The sequence below is a fragment of the Rousettus aegyptiacus genome, unplaced genomic scaffold, assembly GCF_014176215.1.
Source record: "Rousettus aegyptiacus isolate mRouAeg1 unplaced genomic scaffold, mRouAeg1.p scaffold_m13_p_1, whole genome shotgun sequence".
NCBI classification, from domain to species: Eukaryota; Metazoa; Chordata; class Mammalia; order Chiroptera; family Pteropodidae; genus Rousettus; species Rousettus aegyptiacus.
In genome coordinates this window covers 85992786-86007019 of record NW_023416284.1, presented here as the reverse complement: position 1 = coordinate 86007019, position 14234 = coordinate 85992786, and positions in this window count along the sequence as shown.

The following is a 14234-nucleotide window of genomic DNA, read 5'->3' as shown; positions in this document are numbered from 1 at the left end:
ATTCCATAAAACCTCCTAAGAATACAGTTTGAAAAAAGCTACCCATGACATTCAGCTCATCTTATCCTGTGCCCTTTTCAAGGCTGGTTGTATTCCTTCATAAACCTTCTACTGTACTGTCAGCTTTTGGGGGATTCAGAGCTCTGAATCTGTCTTGTCCCCGTTTTCTGCATTACCTGCAATTGAGCTTTATTTTTTCTTCAGCAAGACCCACTGTAGACAGTACCCCGCTTTTCTAAACTTTCATCCCACAGTCATTTGCATTTTACCTTCAGTGGCTTCATTTCCTACCTTATTCTATGAATGTCTGTTCCACAAATTTATTCCTCACTATTTTTTTCCTTAAAAAATTAATGCACAAGCCTTCCAATAGCAGCCTGCTGTCCACATGTCCTCTATCACATGCCTCAGTGCTACTCCTCCCTCCCTCCATTCATTCATTTATCATGTATTGAGTTCATGTTTTGTTAGGGATACACCGTTGAAATTGGGGATATAAGGAGAAATAGGCTGTACTCCCTATGAGTTCCCAGTCTGAACAGAGAGTCAAGACAGGTAAATAGTAAGGACAGATCAGCATGGCCAACGAAAGAGTACACAGAAGAGGGAAGCATGAACCAGCCTGGAGGGGCAAGAGAAGGCCAGAGAGGAGGCTTAGGATGATGGAAACCTCAAGCAAGTAGTGAAAGGAGAGTAGAGTTCCAGTCCAAAGGAGGTAGCTAGAGCAGGCCAGTCAGTGCACATGAGAGGGCATGAGCAGTTTGATGGTGCTAGAGTCTCAGGTTGGAGGCAGAGGAGCAGAGAGAGGCCCTAACAGGCAGGCCCAGGCAGGGTCCTTGTCAGCCCCAGTAAGCACTCTATTCTTTGTATTATGAACTGTGAGGAGCAGTGGTGGGCTTTACTCACAGTGGTGCTGTAATCTTTGCATATCTTAGCAAAATTACTCTGTGACTGGGCAGAGCCAGATGAGATGGCAAATCAGAATAAGGTTATAGATACCCTGGGTAGATGAGAAAAGAGGAAAGATTAAGTATGTTTTTGAGGGATGTCAGTAGCACTTAACTTGGCTTCTCTAATTTCATACTGCCCTTCATGCCTCAAAGTTTATTTAAAATTAACATCTTTTCACCCAAATGTCTCACTGTTCTACTTTCCTATTTCACACCATGATTTTTCAGGTCTCTAGAACAAGGATCTTAAAGCCATTTTTGACAGTTCTCTTACCGTCCTTCCTCTATCCATTATGTCCATTGCCTTTGTCCTTCCCTCTCCATCACCATGGCCTCCTTTTAAGTCTAGCCCCAGCACATCCACCTGATATTCTTACAATGTCTTGTCCAGGCCCCTCTTCAGTATGTCCTGTCTCTCTCTGCTCCACTATAACTTGCTCTCTAAATGATGGCATGCATTTCCCTTCCTGCCCTGTAGGTGCCCTTAAATATTGCCCACTTCTCTCTCTATAAATCTTTGACTCCAGCTCAGTTAATCTTCACAGTTCCTTGTACCTCTAGTCATGTTTTTCCCCTACCCAGGGTGCACGGATCTGCAGCCCCACTCAGCGCTGCCTTCTTGGTAGGACTTTCTTCTATCTTCTCTGAACATTTGTAGTGCATACCTTCTGCTTTGCTCCTCAGATCCTAAGCATGTGCTTTCTTATACTGTCATTTATCTTTTTATGTTTAGGTTCCATTTCACCAGCCAGACAGTAAGCCCCTGAGAGAAGACACGGACTTCATTCTGCATTTCAGGCTCTTCTCCCTTATTAGGCACAGAAGGAGTGTAATAATGTCGATAAGAGACTGTATCCTTCCGTGTACTCTGTGAGTTACTATTGGCCAGCTCTGGTATTCCATAAGTGGATTTGACTTTCTGAGCTTCCAACTCTCTGCTGGCAAGAATTCAGGAAATAGGAAAAATCTGGTTAATTGACTTTTTCTATGGATAACCTCTGTAAGTACCAGGATTTCTAGTTCTCTAATTTTCTAGAAAACAAGCCAAATCTAATCCAACAAATAGCAGCTCCTAGGAAGTAATGTGCTGTGAGATGCCATGTTGTGAAATTATGATAACACTTACTGAATGATTATCATATATTTTTAATACTCTCCCATCACATTAAATAATAAAAAAATCCTTCTTTTCCTTAAAAGGGTCTGATTCAACTTGCATTTACTAAGCGAGTACAATATTCTTAGCATTATTCTAGATACATTTGCATTTATTATATCACTTTGTGATCAAATGTCGTCATAGTTTTAGCAAACTGGGTTGATTGTGTTTTTTTGTTGTTTTTGTTTTTGTTCTTATTTTTTGCATATTTAACAGAAGCCAGCCAAAATAGAATTATAATATAAATTATATAAATCAGACAATGGGATCTACTGAGCTATATTTAAACAGGTAACTAATAAATGCTTGTTGAATTGAATATACTTTTGGAAACATTAAACTTACACATTGCCACAGCCTTGAAAGATAGTATGAAGAAAATAGACAGGAAATACCTTGCCTGAGGTTATATAGCCCCTGCTCAGTGTGGCTCTAAGTATTGCTCTTGACTGCCTCCCAGTAGATCACCAGAAGAAAATTCTCAGCCCCTTCCAGACTCAAGTCTGCCCTCCATCTTAAGTGAGCCTGGTAGATAGAACTGGAGTTTGTCTCTGCACAGAGCACACACAGACTGCATGGGAGGAGCAAGTAGCTGTGTGAGGCTTCTTTTCCTTCCTGAACTGAAGAGTTTGCCCTTATGATGCAACAGTTGGATACTGCTACTTTATTAAGAAGGGGCTGACTAATCCACTGAGAGGAGATCTAAACTCTTGGGAATTTGCGAGAGGGTCTCTGCCTCATGCTTTGCAGAAGCAGTAAAAACTCAAATCCATCTCTTGGAGGCTTCTGGTCTACTGCCTCTTACCTGACCACATGCCACAAGCAGCTTGCAATTTACAAATAAACATAATCTCAGCATTATTCGTAAAATGAAAGTTGTATAAACAATGCTAGAAATGACGACATCCATTCTGCACTACTCCCCCAAATCCTGGCATGGCATGCTTTTTAAGTGAGAAAGGAAAGGAGCCACATATGAGAACTACCAACTTAAATACCTATGGCTTTCATAATTTTTATCCTAAAACATAAGTAAATTCTAAAAGGTATTAATTGTTTTAAATTTATATATATATATATATATATATATATATATATATATATATATAAACACATTCATTGTAAAGAGTCTCATTGTTTTCAAAGTGAACATTTCATGCAAAAGAAATAGCAAATGCCAAACTTGAAGCTGGAATGTTGATTGGGATAATCTGAATTCACATAAAAAAAGCTATTATCCTAATGTGAGTGATGCACTTATTAAGAAGCAGGAAGCTTATTCTTAAGAGGAGAGCATCTATTTATTGCTCACTGAATTAATAATATTCATGGTATTATTCTTTGTTCTACAATTAACCTTTAGTCATACCACTTTTCTTACATAAGAATTACCTAGATTGTATAATAAAACTTTATATATAATATATATATGTCATGTATGTGTGTGTGTGTGTATATATATATATATATATATATATATATATATATATATATAGTCTTTGATCTAGAGCATCCATCCACATAGGACTAATAACATATAATTGTGAAATTCTAAGGAGGGCTGAAAATCTCTGTGATGTTGGAGACATAAAAATAATTAAGTTTTGCTGTTATTCTAAGCAGTAGTGACTTCAGTGTAATTATTGGTGGTAAATCTCTTAGCTGAGTGATTCTTTTAAGATTCACTATTATATTAAGACAAATGGATTTATTCCTAGGCCTGATAACTACACTTTGTAAAAGGTCTAAGCATTGGATCAAATTGTATGGTTAATCCTCTAATTGCCCAGTGAGAAACTGTTTCAAAAATAATTACAGTACCTGGTCTTATTCATATGCATTACTAATACTTTTTAAAATTTTATGAAGCTATTCAGCTCAACAATATCCTGAGGCTGAAGTTAGCATAGGTTTGATAGACATTTACTTTAAAATACTGCCCTGGGCACATACACATGCACACACAAAAAAAGCAAATATATTTGCTTTCAATGTGCCCATTGCGCTCGAAGTGAGTGTTTACTCATGATTTTGCCTGAGTTCTTCATATAAGTCATGAAGCCCTTTTTCCTCAGAGGTGGGCAGTAAATATTAGTTAAGATCAGGTAAACTAAAGAAAATACATACTCTTCCCCTGACTCTCAGCCTGGCTAACTTCTATTTGTCCAAAAATGTATGTCTTAGATGTCAGCTCTCCAAGAAGTCATTGCTAAAGACCTAAGTTAAGGTCAGACAACCTCCTTTCTGCTGCCCTTGCGTCCTGGGCCACCTTCTTCCATACAAGTTCTAGATGCTACTGTTTCAGAGAAGTGAGTAAAACGCTTTGCTGCTTTCAAGGGACCAACAGGTAAATAAATACAAAATAGCAGATCTGGGTTGACCTTGACACAAAGGAGAGACTCATTATGGAGAACCCTGGGCAGGTTTCAGGAAAAGAGTGGGACAAAAGTAAAAATTATTTAGGTCACTTTCCAAAGAATTTCCTGTGGGTTGCCTACCAACAAAAACTAGAGCAGCCCACAGTGATTAATGTATTAAATCTAGTGGATCTAGCCCTAGAACTCTTAAGTACAGAGTGTAAGTTGCATAAACATTTAATGTACAAAAAGGTAGACAAGTCGACTCAAGTAAAAAAATGTCTCATTTTCTTTCTACCATATCCTCCTCTAATTTCTCCTTTTGGTTCATAGCACCAATAGTCCTTTCTCTCCAAAGCCTATACAATCAGATGGACTACCTCATTTTGAGGAAGACTAACTAAAAGGGGCTAAAATGGTAACCAAATTGTTTGAGATTTTTCCCTACAGATGCTTTCACTAGATTAGAAAGAATGGAGAAAGGAAGTAGCTGATGTTAGGCAGAGCTATAATGTACATTTGTCATTCTTGCTTGTCCATTTACCATCTTAGCTTCTTTTCTCAGTTTAGGGTTGTCTTGTAGGTCATGACAGGAAGCCAAGGCTAACCCTGCTGTGAGAAGCTGACTCTTGCCTCCCCAAGCTCCCTGGCACACAGGCAGGGGCATAAGCTCTGCCCATCAATGTCTCCCTTCGGAACTGACTTAGAAGGTGGCAATGCATAGAACTCCTCTGGCAATAACTCCCTCTAGTTTTGCAGAGGTGGCATCGATTGGCCACTACAGTGGAAGCTGACATCTTGATGATGTCAGTGTGATGGACATCAGTGATGTGGCCATGTGACACTACTCCCAGTCTGTGATGTCACTGTGGGAACTTCCCAGCTCTATAGCCTCCAAGACTGGTTCTCCAGCCCTCCCAGAGAGTCTGTGAGGTACGCTTTATTTTTTAATACATTATTTTTCTTCTGAATTTAGCCTAAATTGGCTTCTGTTGCAACTGAGAAATTTGACTGGAGAGTGTGCATGGAGCCTTGGAGAAAGAACCTAAGACTGCATCTCTCAAGTAACCTCAGGTGCCAAAGGACCTTTCATTCATCTGGTCAAACCAGCCTGCAGTTCCCAAAAGGACAGAATTCTGGGAAGGAGAAAGCACTATCTGCCCATGCCTAGGAAAAGACAAGATGGAGAAAACAGTGGCTAGAGAGTGGAATTTCTGACCCAGAGACTTAGGGTAGATGAGCATATGCTCCCCGCCGTCCCTTAAAATCTACCTGGAACACATCTCACCCCATCCTATGGGGATGAGGCAGATCTTCCCAGTGTACTCTCCACAACCTCCCACCTCACACATAGCAGGTTCCCAGCAAATGTAGATGCTTCTCCTTTCCTGTGTTGCATTAGTGCAAATGCATATCACAGCCAAGCCTGCTGAAGGCCTGTGGCCTGACTGGTTCTTCCTCACTGAGCTCTCTCTTTTCTCCTCTCCTTCTTTCCAAACATGATTAGATGCCTATTCTTCCAGAGTCCTTGGCCCATCCCCCCAGAAAGCAGAAGACTATGAGTGTCATCATGTTTAGAGAAGATGAGACCCAGATCAAGATCAGGACAGCCTCAGAAATGGAGGGCAGTAGAGGGAGCCAGCCACCACTACACAGGGAACAAGATCAAAGCCTGGATGTTGGGCTGAAGGCTCAGTATGTCTGTAAGAAAAAAGTTGTGGTTCTCTAATACAGTATAGAGAACATCAGGGGAAAAAAAATAATTTGTTCTCCTGTTCACATAAGGCAATGAAGGGAAGAACTATAATTTCGTACTCTAACATGTGTTCTACGAAATACATATTGTCTCATGGGAGAATTGATGATCTCATGTGGATAACTGTCCTAAGCACAATAGCTATTAGGTATGATAGTATGTGCCACATTAAATTTGTAATAAGCTTTATATTTTTATAGTGCTAAGCCTTGTTCTTGTTTGTTCAATCTCCTATTGCCTGTTAAGGTGCTGATCTGTTTGTAACTCTAAAAACATAGAGGTAATATCAGTTTGGTGCAACCAGATTATTCCTCACCACCCAGACAGATATTCCCTCTCCCTCTCACCCCCTATCATCTCCATCTCTACACAGAACTGTTTTTGAGAATGACAATATATGTAATAAATAGGATATTAGGGTAAATTAAAAAGAAGATATAAAAAGACACTATGAACCTAATATTATGTCATGTATAAATATTGAAGTTGATTAGGAATTATGCAACAGGAGAAGTCTAATCAGAATTAGTGACCCCTTTTGATATCTCATATCAAAAAAGTACACAGAATTACGACTTCATTAAGTAATTGAATAATTCTGAAGCAGGAAGAAAAAGAAAAAGGAAGTAAAATGGAATTCCCAAACAGTCCCTGACATTGACCCCATGATGTATTTGCAATTAATGCTCATATAGTGAAGGCCATCCAATTTTTCTCACTTCACAGCTCAAACGACTGTTTGACTACCATATTTTCTTTTATTCAGTTCACTATGCTGGATGGGGCTGAGAGTGAGTCAGGGGAGGATAGGGATCCAGAATCTTCAGAAAGCATGCGGGATGGCCACATGGAAGAGATACTGGCATCACGGTCATGAAACTTTCCATGCAAAAGATATTTTTTTCACTACAAAGAACCCACTGGCCAAAAGATTCAATCATAGCAACACAAAAACACAGTCAGGAAATTCAAAGAAAACAGATAGCCCTACTTTTGATGAGATACCAGGAAGCTGAAAATCGACTTTTATTCAGCATCAAACATGAAGTACTAATCCATACTTCAAACATGTAGACCTCATCATGATATAAGGACCTAATAGCAAACCATACAAACTGGGGTATTACCTAAAGAGTTGCCTCTGACCCATACTGTAGTTCTTCGACCCATGGGTGGAATCACTTGGAGGAAACAGCAGCATGGGTGGCTCTTTGGAGGAGACAGCAGCAGCAATAGGAAGTTAATGGGCTTTGGAGCCTGAAGCCTTGAACTGATTCTCACTCTTCTTACTAATTTTATGACCTTGGGCATGTTACTCAGCCTAAACATACTCATCCAGTAAAATGGGGGTAATCATAGTGTATTTTCCCTGGCAAGGTGACAGTGAAGATTTCCACCTAACATGACACATAGTGAATGTAAATTTCCTCTTCCCACTTACATGAAATTCAGGCAAGTTGCTCATTCTCTTTCAACTTTTCTTATTTTTTAATGAGTATCAGTAACAGCTACTGCGATGTTCTACCCATAGGTGTTATGAAGATCTACTTTACAGTTGTTTCTGTAATCCCTAAATGTTTATCTTCTCAGAGTAAAGAGTTATATAGAAGCAGTTGATTTTCTCCCTAAATAATAAAGCCTTATTATGTTACCTGTAATTATCCAGTTGTGATAATGTAACCCATTATTAAGGCTATGTTGCTGGGAAGAATATTGCTATTTAAACCTAGTAAAATAAAGAAACTTTTGTTTCTATATTAGATAAAATTAGCAAAGCTCCCAGTTCTAGTGTAGGAGCTCACCTATGGAAGCAGCCTCCAAGACAGCCTCTTAGGACCCCCTCCTTTGTCTAGCCTCCTTCCATGTTGTATTCATAGTTAGTCTGTGTAACCAATAGCACATTGTTGAAGTGATGGTAAAAGCCTTCAGTATCTGTTCTCTATCTTGAATCACTGGCTCTTGAGGAAGCAGTTGCTCATCCTGGAGATATTCAGACAACTTTTGGAGACAACCATTGGGCAAAGAACTGAAATCTCAGTCAATAGGCATAAACCATGGAGGCCTGCTAATGATCACATGAAGTGAATTCTCCCTCAGCTGAGCCTTTAAATAACTACAGTCCTGGCTGACAGCTTGATTGCCGCCTCATGACAGAAACTGAACCAGAACTCTCTAGCTAAGTACTTCTGGAGTCCTGGCCCACAGAAATTGTGATATAGTGTTTGTTGTCTTAAATTGCTAAGTTTGGGGTAATTTGTTATTCAATAATAAGTAACTAATACATTATTTGATTAATATATGCAATATCACACATATACATGTGCACACACATTCATTAAGAAATCTTTAGCATACTTTCAACTTGATAATTATATTTTATTCTGGAGTCCTGACCTAAAGTTGTCTATACCATCTTATCATGATGTCCTTTAGCTCCTTAGCTGAGAGATGTCAGTTCTGAGACCCAAAATGTACCTATCTCACATCAAATTCCAACATATATCAAAGAGTATATCCTGGTTTGAAGCAAAGAGATCTTCTTAGCTCCCATGTCTTTATCAAAGAAAGACAACTCTAAATGAAAGTATTTGCCCTACTAAAGAGAAAAGATGTCATTAGACTTATCCTATAAGATGAAAGGAAAAAACAAAAACACCGTGGAAAAATCTGTTAAGCAGAATAAGGAATCAATGAATTCTTGGTGCATTGTTTGTTGGTTAAAGAGATTCTTCTGAAGCATTTATAATATAGGTTATTATTAAAAAATAAACCAAAAAATGAATGATTAATTTATATATATTAATTCTTATGCTTTAAAATATATTGGAGATTTTATAAGACTCCAAAGATACTACTATTCAGTATTTATGTAAAATATAGTACATAAGTACATTGGTAAAAGATTTTAAAAGATTATGCCTTAGATTTGTCATGACTTATTAAATTCTGTATCCATAATTTAGTTAATCCCTGAATCCTTTGCCATCATCATGAAACACCCTTAATGAACAAAATGATTTGTTTATTATATAAAGTGAGTCATGAAATAAAACTATTTCTGGTTTAGACTATGAAATCTAGTAACTGAGTAATGCTGCCATGAAGTACAGTGATCTAAATATTAATAGTAATGATATTAGCTAAAAAATATTGAAAATGAGTAAAAGAAAATAAGTAGTAGGTGTGCCATTACTAATTTAATTTTGAAGAGATGGTTTGTTGAGTTACTAAAGCTGTTTTCAAACAAGTTTGGCATGCTTTATGCTGTACTTCAACCCATTACATAATAAAAATATCCACAATTCAGAAAATTGTAGGGCTGCCTGTGGGCCTCTGAGAAGGACAAGTGGACTTATAGAAGTGTGTCATTGCTCTTTGAAATCAGAAAAAAGAGCAGACCAAATGTCATCAAATCAAGCAAGAACTAGATCATTGCTCTTTAAAGAACTTTGCACAATCTACCTCAATTTAATTCAGACTTGAATAATTAGAAATTTCCTGAATACTCAGGCCCTTTTTTATTCAAACTTGAATCCTCAGAATCCAATAATGATACATTTAGAAACATCTCCAAGACCAGAAACTCAAACGAATTAAAAGTAAAACCACTAAAAGTATGTAATGATTTAAATATATGCACAAAAAGCATTTAGCAAAATTTAACACCCATTAATTATTTTTTAAAAACTCTTAGCAAATTAGGTATAGAAGGGAATTTCTCAAACTGATAATCTACAAACAAAACCTAAAAGAAAATATTGAGTGTTTTGCTTTCCCCCTAAGATGAAGAACAAAGCAAAGATATATACTCTTACCATTTTATTCAAAATTGTACTCAAGTCTTATTACATTTGTATTAAGGTAAGAAAAACAAAAGCTATAAAGATTAGAAAGGAATAAGTAAGACTGTCTCTCTAGATGACAATGGTTTATCCAGGAAATCCTATGAAATGTATAAAACAACCACTAATACTATACAAGTAATCATCAAAGTCTAGGATACAGGAGTCAATTATAGTTTTAATACTAATATTTTAATAACAATTGCAAAAGAAATTTTTTTAAATTTACATAAGAGCCCTCAGAAATATAATTCAAAGATAAAACATGAGAAAACAATTGTAAGCCAAATTTTGATTGAGACAAAATTATAGTTATATGAGTCAACCAACAAAACATTAAGTTATTTTGTTTTGTTAACTTACAAATCTGAGTAAGTTAACAAATAACAAAATTTTATAACAAATATTTAACAAGACTTCTAAGTTGCTATTTCAGAGTAAAAGATAACAGAGGAAGCAGAAAGTCTGATTTCCTTTTGCAAAGAATACATGATTTGGTAATAGAAATAAAACGAATCCATACAAAACAATGAAATGTTAACCCATAAGATAGAGAGTCAGAGTTCTATAAGACAGGAAATCTGAGTATAGACTAGAATAGTCGAGAGGTAAATAGGTTTTAGGCCTAATGACTAGCTCATTTATTTTATGCAGCACTTTACTATTTTCTAAGTACTTTCAGATGTTTTCTCTTAACTCTTAAAATGACTGTGAGATGAACAGGGTTTAACATGTTCTCTTTTTTATGGAAGAGCCTGAGATCATATAACTGGAAAGTCGTGGCATAGGATCAGAACTTAGGTTTTCTGTCCCTTCATTTTCCAGGTGGAAGGGGAAGATACTGCATGAGCAGAACCTGTCAGGAGTGAAGATGGGGTAGGTGGCTCAGATGCAGTACAGGGTGAACATAATAATGTAAGACCAGAAAATCAAACTGGATGGGTCCGGAAGATCATGATGATAGCAAAATCACACGTGAGCATGTGCATACACACGCACGCACACACACACACACACACCCCTACATACAAGCCAGTTTTTTTTTAATGAGGAAAGGCAGCTTAGTGGTGTAGAGCCCAGATTTAGGTGTCAGGCTCACAGGAGTTCTAATCTCAAACCTAGCATTACTGTGTGACCTAATGCAAGCTATAGTCCCGCATCTGAAAAATGACCAACACTGTTCAGCAGGATAGCTTCATATTCTTCTCCTTAAAGAGGGCTCCCTAATTGTATGAGCTTCAGGCCCTAGGGAATCTGGGTCTTTCTCTGTACTCCATAATATTAGCTACTCTTATTTTGTAACATGTAACATGAAATCTTGTCACTCTGGATGGAGTCACAAGGGTGACAGGGTAGGAAGGAACACAGAGTCTGTATCCTAAATACCCACATCTCTAAACATCAAGAACATCAGCAGGTAATGGCAGCAATAATAAATACTTGTAGAACTGGGCATATCTTTATCAGAATTTTGAACAGTTCAGTCTGTCAATGTTCAAATGCATTTAAATGGGAAAAAATTCTAAAACTTTAGGTGTCAGGTTCCTCCTAAATTGAGTCAATTTTTACCATGTGCCCAGTCCCCTCTAGGCCACCTGGATCTATCTAAGAGGCAGCAACCAGAGTGCCATCTTTCAAAGTGATTTGGTGAATTATTTTCTACACAGAGATAAATCAACCATTTGACTGGAATTAGAGCCAAACGTCCTTAAGATATAATTCTATTCATTGCAATGATAATTATTTAATGGAAGTTAGCGATTCTGAAGGTCCAGGCTCAATGCTTTACACACAAAACTCTATAGTGATAATGTGAGCTGGGTACTAGCTTGATTCCTTTTTTACTTGTCAGGAAACTGAGAGGCTAAGATCCTTGAACAGGTCACACAGCAACCAAGTGGCAGAGCTTGGATATGAGCTTGCACTCTGAGTTCCACACTGCTCTACCTCTCTTGAGTCAGATAGAATCATAGACCATGAGAGCCAAAGGCAACAGCCAGCATGCACATAACCCAATTTTAGACTTTATATAAAATCTCAGATAGTGGCAGAACCAGAGAATCACAGCAGGAAAAAAAAAGGCCCTGTCTTCTCTCTCAGATGCAAGAATCTTTGGAATTCTTTTATCATCTCTATTCTCACAGTCCAAGAGAAGCCCTCCTCACCAAACACCTGTGCCTCTCAGAATGACAAGTGCTGAGCACCACCTTGTAATATTGACAGGAAAGCCAGTGCTCAATCTCCTGACCCAAACTGACCAAGGGAAAACACTTGTTGAGCCCCTGCCTCTTTTCAAGGCAAGGTGAGCTGAGGGTAAGGAGTGATTGTTTATATAGATTTCACTTTAGAACAAATACAGTCAGGGTGGCAGTTGACTGGTGAGTAGATCAAAATAATAATAAAATGCTCTTTATTTGAGGTCATAGCAATTGCTTAATTACATATTGTATTATGTTAGGACATTGCTGGAGCTTCCAGACTCCTATAACTCATTGAAACTTCAGCTCCGTTTCTTTGGGCATGACCTGCAGAACCTTGCCACTGATTGAGTAGTTTCCATGTAGACTCCAGGTCCTCCAGCCTTGACAATTGGGTGACCTGGCAAACGAAGATTAGGAGAACAGCACTCCAAATTAATATGAGAATCAAGAAAGCTTTAGTTTGATGGTAATGTCTCTCCCTGTCTGAAAAACATCTCTTTATTTTCTTTCTAACCACACACACACACACACACACACACACACACACAAATGCTTTCTTCTGTGTTACTTAGTCACTCACTAAAGAAAAAGGAACTGTTTCTATTCTTTATCGTTTGGTATTTATTTAGTGTACAGAGGTAGAGTCCAAAGCCCGTGAAAAATCCTGTACATAAACTGGAAATTCTGGCTTCTTCATGAATCTGTCCATGTCATTTTATTTTGGGATATATAGATTTCCTTTTCACTGATTGTCAAGAGAATGTTTAGTATTACAGAGGGTTTGGTTTTTTGTTTGTTTGAATTTTTGTTTTTGTTTTTGTTTCTTTTTTGTCTTTAAAAGAACTGCAAAGTTGTGTTACAGCAGCAAGCCTAAGGTAAATTTATACATTTCTGTTTCCTTTCTTATTTTAGAAAAGAAAGTGTGCTAAGGGGAAACTGAACATAAGAACTTTAAATAAAAATGCATTAGTGGAGTTAGGTAGTTTTGGACAACATTGTCAGGTATGGCAGTAAGAAAGGAAAATATATAAGAAAGAAGCATCACATCAAAAATATTGTATCGTAAAGTTAATCCTCGACTTTTTAATCCGTGTTCTCTAGAATGTTCACCAACAGTGCAGTGTAAAAACTCTTTATATTTGTTTGTATTCATGGATGAAGAATAAAAGAAGGATTAAAAAACAATAGGAAAAAGATTGGAACATCATCAAATTATATATTTAGGATATACTAAATCATTAATTTATTAAAAATTAACCTAACGATTGAATGAGTAGTTGAGATTTTTTTAAGTGAGAAGTACACAGTTTAGATCAAGAGGGAATTAGAAAACCTAATATCATAGAGACAGTATGCTATGAAGAATGAAACTCCTCTAAATAATAAAATTATGACCAATGTGGTTTTAGAAATAGCACTGGTCTAGGAGTGAAAAGACTCTGGTTCTATGTCTATTTCTACCACCAAATCGATATGTAGCTTTGGCCTTGAACTGTCTATACCTGAGTTTTCTCATCTGTAAAAGAGGCAGCTCAACTAGATGATCTCTAACGCCACTCATAGAAAAATGAATCTATTGTCATTTGCATTTTTATCAATGACAGTTTACTTTTCTTCTATTTAAACCTTTAATTTGAGAGTATGTCTGATTGAGGTGTGAAATATATGTCAGCCACTTGTTTCTCCAATCATATTTTTTATAATCTCAGAAAACATTCCATTTTCTGGCTTTGGCAAACCACAGAAATCATCAAATGCTACAGACATTAGAAACTTCCCCTATAGATATTGGAGTCTCACAGTTCTTTTCACCCCCTTAAAATCCATTCCTACTACAAACCATCTTGTTCATCTTAATGTTTCAACATCCCTTTCAAAAAAAAAATGTTTTAAGCTAGTAGTAAAATTACTGCTATCTGAGGCTGATGGTGACAGGTACCATAATTCAACCACAAAGTTCTTGCTTGTT